This window comes from Fusarium keratoplasticum, chromosome 4 (genome assembly GCF_025433545.1).
Source record: "Fusarium keratoplasticum isolate Fu6.1 chromosome 4, whole genome shotgun sequence".
Lineage (NCBI taxonomy): Eukaryota > Fungi > Ascomycota > Sordariomycetes > Hypocreales > Nectriaceae > Fusarium > Fusarium keratoplasticum.
Genome location: NC_070532.1, coordinates 1,234,362 through 1,247,162, shown reverse-complemented (window position 1 = coordinate 1,247,162; position 12,801 = coordinate 1,234,362).

Below are 12,801 nucleotides of genomic sequence, written 5' to 3'. Positions count from 1 at the left end.
TAAGTATGTAAATATTATTTATAAGTTATCTTATAAGTTATACTAAGGTTCTAGCTATTATAAGTTTATAGCTAATTCTTTATAATATATTTATATATAAATATCTTTTATATTATTTATATCTTATTATTTTTTAGCTAATTAGATATATTAGGTAATTAGATATATTAGGTAATTATATTTAGCTAATAATATTTATTAATCTTTTCTTTAATTAAGATTTTATAATTATTTTTTTATAATATAATATATTAATTATATTATTATTAATAGACTTACTTATATATTATTTTATTTTTATTATATTTATGCTCTTATAAAATCTTAATTTTAATTAATAAATTTATACTAGTAGTTTAGCTAAGTTATAATAATACTTTATTATTTATTAATATAGCTTTTTTCTTATTACTTAGTTTTAATAAGAGGTTTTAAATACCTAGGTTAATAAGATATAACTAATAGACCCTAGGGGGTTTAATTAATTTATAGAATTATTATTTTATAATATTATTAATTATATAATTACTTTTTACTTATTCTTTTATTATATAGGCTACTTAATAAAATATAATAACTTCCCTAAATTAAAGTCTTATTTTATTATATCCCTATTATATTATTTCTAGAGTCATAGTAATATAAATAATAATCTAAGGGTTATTATTTTAATTAATTATATTTATATATTTTTTATTTTCTAAGAGGGCTTATTATAGCTTTAATTAATAAAATCCTACCTTAATATCTTATTACTTCTTTTTATATTTATTAGCCTTATAGCCCTTTTTATAATAATACTAATACTTAATATCTTTTTATTTATATTAAATACCTCTTAGCTCTATAAGTCTTAGATTTATCTTATAAGAGGTATTATTTTATTATTCCTTACCTTAGTTAGTATTAAAGCAAGGGGTATTAGTCTTATTATTATTAAACCTAAGGTTCTATAGTTTTTTCTAAAAGAACTATTAATTATTAATCTTTATAGCCTTATTAGTATAATGAATAAGGTTATTTAATTAGTCTTCTTTATATAATTTTACTTAGATATTCTTTTTTAATTTATTAAAAAAGAATAATATTAAGGGCTATTAATTTTAACTAAGCTTAGCTATAAATTAGAGATACTTTATATTATAGTATAAGGCGGCTTAAGTTTATTAAAGGGTCTTAATTTCTATCTTAGCTTATACCTTCTTATTTATAATACTAAAAGCTTATTAAAAAGTAAGCTTAAAGGCTTTATAATCTAAATAAAAATTAATAATTCTTTAAGATAATTTAATAAATAGGGTTATAAGGTATTTTTTTAGTATTAATTTAAATTAAGCTATAGCTAATTTAATAAGCTATCCTATAGTATATTAGACATAGCTAAGTATAAGAATAAATTATATTAAGTAATAAGCTATAAATACTTATAGCTAAGTTAAGAAAGTTAATAATTTATTTATAGTTTTAAAACCTTAATAGATATTTAATAATTTATTAAGATTAAAAATTTCTCTAAGAGTCCTTAGAGGTAATAAGCTTAATACTTTAAGCTCTAAATTTTTACTAAGAATTTTTAATACCTTATAGCTTATTTTTATTCTTAGTTATAAAGCTTTTATTATTAAAAAATACTAAATTATTAATAAAGATTTAAAACTTAAATTAAGATACCTAAGATAATTTTAATTAAGATATTAATTTTAGTTTTTATTAAAAATATAAAGTTTTAATATTAAAAACCTATTATAAAATAAAAAATATCTTTTAATTATTAAAATAAGTAATTTTTTCTTATTAATTTAAATAAAATTAATTTTTTTTATATTTATAATACTTTAAGTATAAATATAAAAAAAAACTTATAAATATTAAGTATTAAATAATAAACTTTTAATAAAAATTATAAAATCTAAGGAAAACCTAGATATTTTATAACCTTATAAATAATTATTCATTTATAATAAACTAAACCCCTACTAAGTATATTTAAATACTTTTAGGTATAATAATATACCTAAGGAACTTAATATTTTATTTATAGAAATTATATTTTAATAAGTTATTAAATTACCCTTTAGAGATCTTTAGTATATTTTTCTTTAATTTAGAAATAAATTAAAATAGTATTTATATAAAATATATATTAAATATTTAATAACTTGATAAGTAATTAATAAATATATATCTAAAATATAATAAATATATTAAGAAGACTAAAATATATAGTAATATATACTTAATATAGCTATATCTTATATAAAAACTACTTCTTAATAAACTTTTTTTATAATATTTATTTAATAATATATATTATAAATAGTAATTTTTAAGATTTATTTTATATTAATAAGCTAATTTAATAAATCTTTAATAAGAAATAATAAATAATAATTTTTAATTATAATCTTATTTACCTTTATATAATTAATATATAAATATATTTCTTTTTTCTTTTTAATATAAAATAAATAAATATTTTTATCTTATTAATTAAATATTTAATATACCTATTTATTATATTCTCTATAAGGTATTTTTAAAAGGCCTTATATTAAGCTTTAGTTAATAAGTATTATAGCCTATAAAAGGGCTTTATATTTTTAAAAAAATTAATCTAATATATAGCCTTTAATAATATAGATATATTGTTTATAATACTTTTATTAAAAAATCTTTTAAGGCCCTTAAGCTCTTTTAGAATTTCTCTAAGAATCTCTCTTATATTATTTATAGGTTTACTAAGGCTAATTATATTTCTTTTTTTTTTTAATATTAAGATAACTCTTATATAAAAGATATAAGGTTATAATAAAAGGCCTTTTTTTTATTATAAAGCTATAATAATATAATAATATTTAGTATTATAACTTAATAATAAATAATAATAGTAATAAGAGCTAAGGCTTTATAAATTAATAAATAAAAATATAACTTTAAGTAAGTCTTTAAGGACTTATTTATAGCTAAGATTATTATTTTAAAGTAATATATCTTATATTTAGTTATAAAAAAACATATAAGTAGTAAAATAATATTATAATAACCTAAGAATAAGATATATAAATATATAAAAAACCTTAGTAATAAGAAAAATTTTATTAATAAAATATTATAAAATATATCTAAGAATATATTAAAAATTACTTAATTTATTAAAATATCTAAGTATTTAGATATAAGCCTTATAATAAGCTATAATTATTATTATTATTATTATTATTATTATTATTATATTTATTTTATAAAATTAGCTTAGATTTTATTATAAGCTATTTATTAAGTATTTAAAATAATAATAAAAATTATAATATAATATTTATTATTATATTTTAAATAATAAAATTTATAATATTTATTTTAATTATATAAATACTTAAGGCTATAAGGCTTATAGTCTTAGTATATAAATATATAAAAAGCTATTTTAATATAATATATATAATAAGTAAGTAAGCTAGGTAACTAAGTAAATTACTTTTCTTAACCTTTCTTCTAGAAATTATAATAAAAATACTATAAATTATTTAATTAATTAAAATTACTTATTATATTTTTACCTAAATATCTTAATTACTACCTAATAGGTCCTTATATTATAGCTAGGTTAGCTATAGATATTATAATATTAAACCCCTAGTCGCGCTAACTTTCCTTAATTACTATATCTTAATAATTTAGCTATTATTTATATATTAATATTTATTTAATTAATTATTTTTTTTTTCTTTTATTATTATAACCCCTCTTTTTTATAGCTAGGTTTTTTTTACCCTCTAGCACTAACTAAGTATTTTATTTACCTCCTAAAGGTCTTTATTCTTAGTAGCTAATAAGGTAACCTAATATATAATTACCTTTATCCTTTTCTTAAGAGACCTTAGGGCTTTAAGGATTAACTCTAAGGAGCTACTTTAGTACTTTTTAATTTATTTTTTAAGGTATTTAGATTAAGATCTAGCCTTAAGTATAGTCCTTAGGGTCTTTAAGACCTAAGAGGTTAAGGGCTTAGATCCCTCTTTAATAGGTATTAAAATCTATAGCTATATATTAAGCTTCGAGACTATAGTTTCTAGGTTAAGAGAAATAAGGCTAGCTTTTTTAAAAGCCCCCTTAATATTTCTCTTTATTATAATAGCCTTATATATAATATAAAAGGCTAAAAAAAACTTAGTCTTTAAAATATAGGTTATAGAATATTTAATTAATTATTTTATTTCTTAATTATAAGCTTATTTTAATATATTAAAATACTTAATATTAAGAGGCTAAAATAAATAAGATAAATAAGGTAATATATAAAATTAGATAATTTTCTTTTTTTTATAATATCTCTTAAATTTAATAAAATAATAATTTTTATAGTTATTAAGAATTAAAAGATAATAAAAATTAATTAATTAATTAATTATATATTAATTAAAATACTTTAATTACTTAAGATTAATCTTATTATTAATTTAGTTATTTTAAGTTATTATAATTATTTAATTACTTAAGAAGTTATTTTTTTAATATTAATTAATAAAATAATATTAGCTTATATTAATAATAAATAGCTAGATTACTTAGCCTTTTATATTAATTATTTAAATAATTATAATTTATTTTTAATTTTTAGGCTATATTAATTTTAGCTTTAAATACCTTTCTAAGCCTATAATAATTATTTTATTTATAATTATATCTATAAAGAAATTAATTTTATTAAAATTATAAATATTATCTAATTAGATATTATACTTTATAATTATATTTATTATAAGCTAAAATTAATTATAGATAATAATTAGATCTTTATACTTAGCTCTTTAATAATTATATTTCTAAAAAAAATATATCTTAAGCTCTTAGTATTACTTAATAAAGTTTAAAGCCTAATATATATTAATAAGTAATATATTATAATTAATAAGTAATTAATTAATTACTTCTTTTATATTATAAAGCTAGAGGGGAAATCCTCGCGAATCTAAGTTAAGAATAAAGTAAATAAAAATCTATTCCTCTAGATTAGATAAGCGATATAATTTATTAAAGGTATTATATTAAGATTAAATACTAGTCTACCGGCGATATAAAGTATAATAATTAATAGTATATATTTCTACTATGCGCTAAATACTAAGTCTTAGGTTATTTTAAAGGGCCTAAAGGGTAAGAAGTATTCTAGTCTTATAATTAGATTATAATATACTAGGCGGTTAAGAATTAATTAATTAAATAGAGATAATATAAGTTAAGGGATTTTTAGTATACTTAGTTACCTAGCTTACTTACTTATTATATATATTATTAAAAGAAATTATTAATAATTAAGATAAGTTAATTATAAATAAAATCTAAAAGAATTTAATAAAAAAATAAATAAGTTATTATTAATTATTTATTATATACTAGTTATAACTAAATAATTTATTTAATAAATAAGTAATATAATTATTAAATATTATTTATATATATAATAATAATAAATATTTTAATAATATTTTATTAATATAAGCACTATTTAAATATTCCCTTAAGAATATAAAATATATTTCTTTATAAATAAAAATAAATATCTAAGGTATTTATAAATACTTAGAAATATTTAATTAAATAAAGTTATTAGCTTTAAAGTATTAATAAAAGGCTTTAGAGTTATAAGTAAAGTATTATAATATAAATTATAAATTATAAGTTTATTATTATAAAAACTTTATAAAAGTCTTAATAATCCTAGTAATTTAATTAGGTTACTTATTATATTTATATATTATATTTAGTATTATTATATCTTAAAATTTTACTTAAAATTAGGTTAATAACTTTTTTATTAAATTTTTATTTAAAACTTTATTTTATTTATAAAGAAACTTATTAGTTAAGCTTCTTACTTATTAACTTTTTATCTAAACTTACTTTATAGAGTATAAAAGCTCTTATAACTATATATCTTATTACTATAAGGTAGTAATTTATTAGAGAAACAAAACACACCATACCACACAGCTAGATCTTCGCGAATTCCTTTCGTGACCTTTCAAAAGAGGGATCTCACACACTGTCTCGTGATCTCAATAACATAGAAAATAGCAAGGGCAAATAATCAATTGATAGCAATGATGATTACGCCGAGGAAGAAAGCCTAAAGCTCCCCTTTCTCGTCATGACCGATGAAGAAGATAATAATGATCAGAGGCCGCGGCCTCTGACCTTTTTCTACGTACAAGAAATTGCCCAACGGCCCAAAACGGCTTAGCACTCATTTTCCCCAACTCAGTAAGGAATATTAACTCTTCGTTATATAAAGGGTAATTATTCTCGATGCGCCTAGTAAGGTTATTTAAAGGTTACTTTTAGTAATTAATAAAGTCTTACTTATTAGGTGCGAGAATAGCTTAAAGCTTAAGTAAGTATGAACTAAAGAAGACTAAGTTAACTCTAGAGGTCTAATAATAGCTATAAGGCCACAAAGAGCTTCTTTAGCTCTAATAGTCTTATAAGGCCTAATTGCTTTAGGTAGTCTAAGGTAGCTTTAAGTTTTTGCCCTAATAAGGTTAGTATATTAGGGGGGTAAGTTAGTATAGTCTTATATTAATTTACTTCTAGGCCTAGGTTATTTAGCGGGAGAATATACCTAGTAATTTAAGTTATTATTTTATATTATATTATTACTAGTAATAGTAATTATCTATTATTAGAATAAAAAATAGGCTGCTTTTATTATTATTAAGTAGTAATATATTCTTAATAATATAAGGTTTATTAAGGTAGAGTATTAAGCGCGGAAGTATCTATAAAGTATATTTAATATTAATTCTTATAATACATATAATAAGCAAGTGGGATAAATAAGCGAGTGGGATAAAAATCCCTTAACTTATATTATCTCTATTTAATTAATTAATTTATTACTAAAAAAGATATCTAGCTTAAATACTAAGGCTAGAATCCTTCTTGCCCTTTAAGCCCTTTAAAATAACCTAAAATTAAGCCTCCGGCGCGCTATAGAGATATATAATATTCGTTATATAAAGCTTTAGCGCTGGTAATAAGGTATCTAGTCTTAATGCGATATTATCCCTAAATCATATAAATTATTAGATCTAGAAGAATAGATCTTTATTTACTTTATTCTTAATTTAGATTCGCGAGGATTCCCCCCTTAGCTTCATAGTATAAAAGAAATAACTAATTAATTATTTACTAACCGCGATATATTACTAATCGGCACCCGCTAGGCTTTAAACTTTATTAAGTAATACCTAGCCCTTAAGATACGTTTTTTTTATAAATATAATTACTAGAAAGTAAAGTATAAAGATCTAATAATTATCTGCGATTAATTTTAGCTTATAGCAAATATAATCGCGAAGTATAATATCTAATTAGATAATATCTATAACTTTAATAAGACTAGCTTTCTTATAGATATAATTATAAGCGGAATAATTATTATAGGCTTAGAAAGGTATTTAAAGCTAAAATTAGTATAGCCTAGGAACTAGGAATAGATTATAGTTATTTAAGTAATTAATACGGAAGGCTAGGTAATTTAGCTATTTATTATTAGTGCGGGCTAATATTACCTTATTAATTAATACTAAGATAATAACCTCCCGGGTAATTAGGCTATTATAATAACTTAAAATAGCTAGACTAATAATAAGATTAATCTAAAATAGCTAAAGCACTTTAACTAATATATAGCTAAATAATTAAATAATTACTATTATCTTTTAATCCTTAATAGCTATAAAAATTATTATTTTATTAAATTTAAGAGATATTATAAGAAAAAGAAGATTATTTAGCTTTATATATTATCTTATTCTTCTTATTTATTTTAGCCCCTTAATATTAGGTACTTTAGGCTACTTAAGAAGGCTTATAGTTAAGAAATAGAGTATTTAATTAGATACTTTATTACCTATATTTCGAAGACTAAGTTCTTTCTAGCCTTTTACGCTATATATAAGGCTACTATAACGGAAAGAAATATTAGGGGGGCTTTTAAAGGAGCTAGCCTTATTCCTCTTAACCTAGAAATTATAGTCTTAAAGCTTAATATATAGCTATAGACACTAACGCTGGTTAAGGAGGTAGCTAAACTATTAACCCCTTGGGCTTTAAAGACCCTAAAGACTATACTTAAGGCCTAATCTTAGTCTAAATACCTTAAAAGACGGATTAGAAGGCACTAAAGTAGCTCTCTAGAGTTAATTCTTAAAGTATTAAAGTCTCTTATAAAGGGAATAAAGGTAATTATATATAAGATAGCTCTTATGAGGGTAGAGGTCTAAGACCTTTAATAGGTAAATAAGATACTAAGCTAGCGCCGGAGAGTAAAAAAGACTAGACTATAGAAAAGAGGGGTAATAATAATAGAGGAAAAAAGGTAAGTAATTAATTAAATAGATATAGATATATAAGTAGTAGCTAAATTATCGAGGAGTAGTGGTCGAGGGAGGTTAATTAGACTAGGTATTTAGTGATATAGTATCTATAGTAAGCCTAGGTATAATATAAGGACTTATTAGATAGTAATTAAGATATTTAGGGAAGAGTATAGTAAATAGTTTTAATTAATTAAATAGTCTATAGTATTTTTATAATAGTTTTTAATCTTAGGGGTAAGGAAAAGTATCTTACTCGCTTATTTATCTTACTTGCTTATTATATATATTAGTAAAAGGCATTAGTTATAATAGCTTAATTATATATAAAATTATATTTTTTTAACTAGGTTACTTTAATTTACCTTTAGGTATACTATAAGGTTAAATTATTTTTTAAAAGTCTTAATAAAAAATTAATATTTTAAATATATTAAGTTAATACTTTAATTTAAAATAGCTAAGATAATAAAATATTATAGAAAATAAATATATATATTAAAATTATTAGAAAAATATTAAAAAAAATATATATTATATTTTTTAATTTTTTTTAAAATTATAAATAAATTATTAAAAGCTTAATAAAGAATTATAAATATTATTTAATCTTAAGAATAAGCTTAATAACTAAGAGGTAAAAGAAATTCTTACATATAAAAATATTAAAAAGAAAACATTTTATCTTATTAAATAAAAAAACTAGCTAATAGAATATAATACTTAGGAGCTAGAAATATATATATAAAATATATAAGTAATAATAAAGAAATTCTTTCTTTTTTATAACTTAACTTTATATTACTTATAATAGGGATTAATATATTTTAATTTATATCTTAGTAAATTTAATAATAAAGGCTCTATACCTAAAGCTAGAGGTCTTAATAGGCTTAAATTAATAAGGTTTATTAATATAATTATTAATAGCTTTAATAATATATTAAAGCTAGCTTTATTTATAATAAATAGCTTATATCTTAATTAGTTAAAGAGTTTAAAATTATTATTATTATCCTTATAAGAAGAGGTTTAATTATAATTAATAAAAACTATAATTAGTTAATTAATTAATTAATAACTAATTAATTTATAAATAATATATTAAAGAAATTATACTAATTACTTTTTATAGAGATCTTTAATTAAATAATTAAAATAATATAATTAATACTTATTAATATATCCTTTAATATAACTAAGATAGCCTTAATAAGGAGGTTTATAAGTTTTATAAGGATATAAAAAATACTTATAATAGACTATTAGTAATAATATTAAGTAAAGGCCTTAAAAGTATTAATATAAATATATAATATAATAATTTATTATTAATTAAACTTATTATCTTTAGTTATATTATTTTTCTTTTATTTAGCTTTTTTTTATTTAATTAGAATTTTAATAAAAAGTTTAATTTTTTTAAAAAAGAGCTTTTTTTATTAAAAGTATTTAAAAAAAATTAAGTCTTATTATAGCTAGCTAAGATTTAGCTATATAGCTATAAGTATAATTATATTAGGAAATAAGAGTTATTAATATTATAGGTTTTAAAGGTATTAATTCTTAGAGTTAGTATTAGAGTTTAAACTTAAAAAGAGTTAGCGCTAGGGCTTAGTGCTAGACTAAAACTTAGAGGTAGATAAAAGTCTATAAGTTTAATTAATTAAACCTATCTAATTAAATATATAATATATATATCTTAGCTTATATAAATATATAGAATAATAATAATTTTAATAGTAATTTTAATAATAAAAAGAAATATTATAAAAGCTATAAAAGAAATTATAAATAAAAAATAAATAATTATTAATAAGTTATAATAGGCATAAGGGAATTTATTAAGACTAATAAAAAAAGGGAAATAATTAAATTTAATACATATATAATAATATAAAATATATAACCCTAATTAAATAATAATGCTTAGGGACTAAGCTCTTTAGAAGAGGGGTAATTATAAAGGTCTTTAAAATTAATTAATTACTATTAAATCCCTAGTAATAACCCGCCGAGGCTATATAACCTATAAGACTATATAACTTAACTTAATTAAAGCCTTAAAAAACTTAATAAATTAAAGTCTTTATAATAATATAAATATACCTTTAACATATATGTATAGCAAGTGTCATAGTTATGCGAGTATTATAGTTTTAATTTAGGTCTTAAAACTAGGTTTTTTTTAAAATAATTCTAGAAAATTCGACCTTAGCCTAAATTAGCTTAAAATCGGGAGTGAGCTTAATTATATAATTTGTTACTAACCCTAATCTTTCTAGATTATTAGAAAAATGCCTTATAGGGTAGTTTAGAAAAAAGTATATTCGCATTATATAAATAGCTATTTCTCTATAAAGGGAATTTTTTAAAAATCTATAAAAATTAAATATAGTTTATTTATAAGTTAAATAGCTAAAATTATTCTTTTTAAGTTTTTAGCTATTTTATTTAAGTTTTTATTAAAGTTTAAAAATCCTAGTTTTAGTGCATAGTCTAGCTATAATACTTGCATAACTGTGATACTTGCTTATTATATATGTTAATTTTTAATTTTATATTAATTATACTTAAAAGGGTATATTTCTTTATAAATTATAAGTAATTAATAAATAAATAAATAATATATTAAAAAAAATTATAATAATTACTTTTTATAAAAACCTTTAATTAAATAATTAAAATAATATAATTAATACTTATTAATATACTTTTTAATAAAATATATTATTAAAATTATTATTATTTATATATTTATATAAGCTAAGATATATATATATATTATATTTAATTAAATAGACTTAATTAAATAAATTTATAAATTTTTATTTATTTCTAAGTCTAATATTAAGGCTTAATATTAATTTTTTTTAAATTTATAAAACTCTAATATTAACTTTAAGAATTAATCCCTTTAAAACTTAAGATATTAATAACTTTTATTTCCTAATATAATTATAGTTATAGCTATATAATTAGATCTTAATTAGCTATAAGATTTTTTAATTTCTTTATTTAATATATTAAAAAATATTAATATTTATAATAAAAATTATAAATTATATTATATATTAATTATATTTTAAGTCCCTAAGAAATTACTTATTTTTATTAATAAGAATAAGTTTTTTTTTTTTTCTTAGCTTTTCTTAAGAGTTTTTAATTAAAAAGCTTTTTTTTAATAAAATTAATTTTTTATTAATATTATTATTAAAAAAAAAAAACTAAATAAAAAAAATATTATAATTAGAGATTATAAGTTTAATATATTTTAAATTATTAAGATCTTTATTTAATATAATATTTTAAAGATCTTTATTTAATATTATTTCTTATAATTTATTATAAGTATTTTTTATATTTTTAAAAAACTTATAAATCTTTTTATTAAAATTATTTTAATTATATTAAAAAATATATTAATAAGTATTAATTATATTATTTTAATTATTTAATTAAAGATTTTTATAAAAAGCTATTATAATTATAATTATTATTAATTATAATTATTATTAATTATAATTATTATTAATTATAATTATTATTAAAGTTATTATTAAAATTACTATTATTTATAACATACTTAATAAGTGAGTTAGCTCCTTAAGTAAGTTAGCTAGATGTATTTATACCTTAAAAAAGAAAATTAAAAAAAACTCTTAAAATTTTATATTTACCTTAAAATAAGTATAAACTTAATATTAAAGTTATTATATTATATATTATATTTTTTTTAAATTTTTAAAAAGCCTAATTAAATTCCTTATAAGGTAGTATAAGAAAAAAAGTATTTATATAATATACTTAGCTATTTTTCTATAAAGTAATTTTTTTTTAAAAATATATAAAAATTATTTCTATATTTTATATTAAGTTAGGTTTATAAAAGTATTTTTTTATATTTATAGCTATTTTATAGAGAAAGTTAGGTTATATAAGGTAGGTTAATTCTAGGTATATAATATGCTAGCTAACTTACTTACCTAGCTAACTTACTTATTAAGTATATTATAGTATTTTATATTATAACTATATTATACCTCTATTTATTAGGCTTATAGCTCTATAAGGCTTTATTATATTATAGGCTAATATTTTTTAATTATATTTCTTTTTATAATAGCATGCCTTAAGTTATTAATACCTAGGATTACTTAATAAAAGGGACTAATTCTAGCCCTAAGTAGTTATATTTATAATATTATATAACTTAATTATTATAATTAGAAATAATATAATAAAGATTAACCCCTAAGGCTACTTATAATAAGTAATTATATATTACCTTATAAGCCTAATATATATAATAAGCGATTATAATAGATAAGTAAGTATAATAAAAATCCCTTACCTTATATCTTCTCTATTTAATTAATTAATTTTTAATTACCTAATATATTAGGCCTTAGTAATAAGGCTA